This window comes from Suncus etruscus, chromosome 12 (genome assembly GCF_024139225.1).
Source record: "Suncus etruscus isolate mSunEtr1 chromosome 12, mSunEtr1.pri.cur, whole genome shotgun sequence".
NCBI classification, from domain to species: domain Eukaryota; kingdom Metazoa; phylum Chordata; class Mammalia; order Eulipotyphla; family Soricidae; genus Suncus; species Suncus etruscus.
The window spans coordinates 50520324-50524751 of record NC_064859.1 but is presented as its reverse complement, the minus strand read 5'-3'; the positions used below and the strand labels follow the sequence as shown (position 1 = coordinate 50524751).

General features: G+C 33.1%; 1 pseudogene; it reads right to left on the bottom strand.

Moving 5' to 3' along the window:
* Window positions 1-4087: 4087 nt before the first annotated feature.
* Window positions 4088-4205, bottom strand: LOC126024871 (uncharacterized; annotated as a pseudogene).
* Window positions 4206-4428: the final 223 nt, after the last annotated feature.

Here is a 4428-nt window from a genome sequence, read left to right as displayed (position 1 = left end):
AGAAATCTGTTAACATACTTATCTAGGTATCCTTATATTTATGCAAAGCACTGAATTACTCTTTTAGAATATTTGCATACTCAGATTTACTACAGATTGCCAAATTGCTTTGCAAATTGACTTTCTACAAATATCACTTACATCAGTAAAATATAGGGATTCCAATTTTGTCACATTTTTACCAACACTTGGTGATAAGCTCTTCAGTTTTTATAACCTAAAATATGAAATAATATTTTTAGCATGAGCAGTAGTGTATAGTAGTTAAGAATATTGACCCAAAAGTTTTTTTGTGCCAAGTTTTGCTTCTTACTTTGTTAGTATGGTTTGTTAATTAGATTTCTCATATCTTAGTTTTTATATCTGTAAAATATGAAATATAGTAACCACATCTAATATTTAACCTGTAAGACTCAAATGACATGCTGATGACAGAGCAATGCCTTTTCTAGTAAGTCTAAAGAGTACATTGCAAATTGTTTAGTTTTGTTTTAATTCTGGGGACACATTTTGGGGTGTTCAGGAATTATTCCTGGCTCTGCTCAGGAATATTTTCTGTCTATCTCAGTGAAACATAAAGTATTTTCCGGGGTATAAGACGACTTTTGAGACTAAAAAAAGTCAACCAAAAATCCCGGTCGTCTTATACGAGTACATCCCAAAAAATGTTTCAATATGCCGCTAAACGAAAATTGTCTGAATATTGCCACAAAATGAATTTTCCAACTCGATCCTGCACCAATCACTGCAAGGCTGCTCGGACCACCTCTCTAACTCAACCAATCCAAGCAGGCTTTTATACATGCAAATTAGACAATGTTCTGGACCGAATCTACACTGTAAAAAGCTTGCTAAGATTGGCCAGAGTCAGAGAGGAAGTCTATTACAGTAGACCCTTTGAACCTTTGCTTGTTGTGATTGGCTCACTGTGGTACATGAGCACAGGAACACATGCAGCACATGCAGCACAGGAACGTTCTGTCTGATACAGTGAATAAAGGCCTAAACCTATGTTTTAACTGCAAAATTAGGGAGTCGTCTTATACGCCCGGTCATCTTATACGCTGGAAAATATGGTATATAGTGCCAGGGATCAAATTTGAGCTAACTGCATGAAAGATAAACAGCTTAATTGCTATTTCTCGCTCTCCAACCTATGAAGTGCGTCAGTAAGTTCAAATGACATTAGTAGTTTCTTTTTAGTAGGACAATTACCTTGGAAATATTATCAGTTTTGGCAAATATGATGCTTCCTAATAGTTATATTCAGATTGCATGTTGTTCTCAATAATAATTTATTATAGGAACTGTAGTAACTGAGTGCTAGTGTAGGTGGAAAGCCCTTGTTACCCATTATAATAATAGTTACTTTTCTTAGAAATCTTTTCCAGAATATGTGTAACTGCATTTAAGAAATTAAACCTGGATCCCCATCTTATACATAACACAGATGTCAATTCAAAGTGGATCAAAGACCTTATATTTAACTATAAATTATAAAATATGAACCTGGGGAGATAGCACAGCGGCGTTTGCCTTGCAAGCAGCTGATCCAGTACCAAAGGTGGTTGGTTCGAATCCCGGTGTCCCATATGGTCCCCCGTGCCTGGCAGGAGCTATTTCTGAGCAGACAGCCAGGAGTAACCCCTGAGCACTGCCGGGTGTGACCCAAAAACAAAAAAACAAAACAAAACAAAAATTATAAAATATATTAAGGAAAATACAGAAATAACACTCCCAGATTTTGAACTCTAAAATGTCTTCAATTATGTTATTCCATTGGCAAAGGCAATAACAACATAAAAAAAATCAATGGAACTACATAAAATTAAATTAATTTCTGCATGGCAAAAGTTAAAAAGACTAACTTAATGCAAAAAATATATAAATACAATCGACTTATCAGTTAATATCTAAGATATTTAAGTATTCACAAAGTATCATCCAAAAAATTTCAATAATTATCCAACAATGGGGAGGGGAAATGAACAGACACTTTTCAGAGGAAGACAGGCATCTATCCAAGAGGCACAGGAAAAAAATTTCTGCATTGCTTATCATTAGGGAAATCCAAATCATAGTGATAATTACATATCATCTCACACCAGTGAGAATGGCACATTCAGAAATAAGAAACCATAGGAGTAACCTGTGCTAACAAAGACTTCTAAAAGAAACATAAAGTTGGCTAACAGGAAAATAAAGGTTCATTAGGGCCACAGTGTTAGCATAGCAGTTTTGCCTTGCACGGGGTTAACCTCGGTTCAATTCCTGGTAATACATATGGTCCCTTGAGGTCCTCAAATTGCAATCCGTGAGTGCAGAGTCAGGAGTTAGCACTGTGTAGTCTGAGTAAGGCACCCAAATAAAGAAATAAACACATTAATAAAAAAGGTACATCATCACTTTTGATTAGGGAAATAAAAATCAAAACGTCTGTAACCATAACCTCACATCAGTGACAGTGGTCTACCTATATGTTTCTAAGAGCCAGAAACCAAAATGTAAGAGATATATAGAAAAAATAAAATGTCCATTGTAGGTGAGAATGTAAACTGGTTCTATGGAAAATATTGTAGATATTTCTCAAATAATAAAAAATAATAATATTACTAATAGTAATAATATAATAGAACTGCCATAAGATCCAGTCACTTCACTCTTAGGTTAGTATTCAAAGTATACAAAATCACTAGTTGGAAAAGATATGTTCTTGAATACTTATGTTCAAGTTACATTATTTATATACTGAGATATGAAAACATCCCAAGTTCCAAACAGTAAGTAAGTAATGATTTAATGATGTATGTGTATACTATGCAATATTATCCAGTACAGAAAAATATAAATTATTGACATTTGGGACATTATAGTATTGGAGTAGATCATACAAAATGAAGTAAATCAAGTGAAAAAAAAAGACTATTATTGCACTCATAAGTGTTATGTAAGCTATAAGCAAAGGCACTTGGTCTGCATATGGCTGACCCCCTTTTCAATCACTTGCATCATATATAGATTCTTGAGTATCACCAGAAATGATCCCTCAGCAATAAACCAGAAATAAGCCCTAAGCATTGCTAGATATAGCCTCTTAACCAAAAAACTAAGCCAAGTTTCTTTTGATATATTTTCAGTAAATGGTTTTATGCTTTTTTATATTGAGGTATAAACCTGAGATATATAAAAATCTTGTATTTCTTACCTGAGCAACACTCCTTTGCTTATAACTGCATCAGCCATGACCCATATAACTAAAGATTTTAAGTAACTGATATACTTTGCTTTTATACTAAATGAACTATATTCTATACTTTATATACTATAAACAATTATTTTTATTTCCCATATATCTTATTATTTAGCCAACTTGTTCAGCATTTAAATGAACTAAGTCCTTAAACTATCTGCCTGCTTACTTGACTCACATCCTGTCAATTAGTTATTTTTTATCAAGGTCTCATGGTCTATAGTTGTGTTGATCTTATTGTTTTATATTTGTAGTTTCTAGATTATTTATGCACAGCACAAGAATATCAATATGCCCCCTCAGTAAATTATTAAAGCATTAGCTAGGGAAATAAATTAAATAAAGTATAGAAAAAATCATTACAAATAGTAATTGCTCAAAATAAGAGTATAATCATTTTCAAAAGAATAATTAGCCTTGTTTTTAAGTTAGTTACCGAAAGTAAGATTATACACTTTAAGTGTAAGATCACTGGCATATTTCAGCTAGGGCATCATTTTTGCATAAATTTCTTGGTCATATAGGTATAGAAATGGAGCATAAGACTACTCCTGACATTTTAGAGAAGGAGGTTTTTGGGGTGATGAATTCTATGCATTTGTTTCTGTGCTTGGGATATCAGTAAGCAAAAAATTTGCAGAGAATAGCAGTGAATAGCTAATAGCAATGTAAACTATTTGTTTTCATTAAATAAAATAATTGTAACAGAATACTACTCAGCTATAAGAAAAATAAAGTCATACAATTTCCACATGAATGGTCTGGAAAGTACCATGTTGAGTGAAATCAATCACAAGGAGAGAAACATACTCAGGATGATTTTGCTATATGTCTTTTTTTTGTCCCCCAATTCACAATACAGACAGGCAAAGGTGTATATGGGGTGCATTTACTGTACCTCCTCTTTCTATAAGTCAGTGTAAAGAACACAGCCTGTGGTAAGAATTGGGAGGCCTGATCTTCTTTTCTATTTTTGATTTATATATATATATATATATATATATATATATATATATATATATATATATATATATATATATATATCCTTTCACCAGTGCAACTTTCCCATGACCAATATCCCAAGTGTCCTTCCTCCCCACCCCACACAGTCTTGTACTCTAGACAGGCTTTCTACTTCCTTCATTCAGCCACATTTTGTTATGATAGTTCTCAGTGTA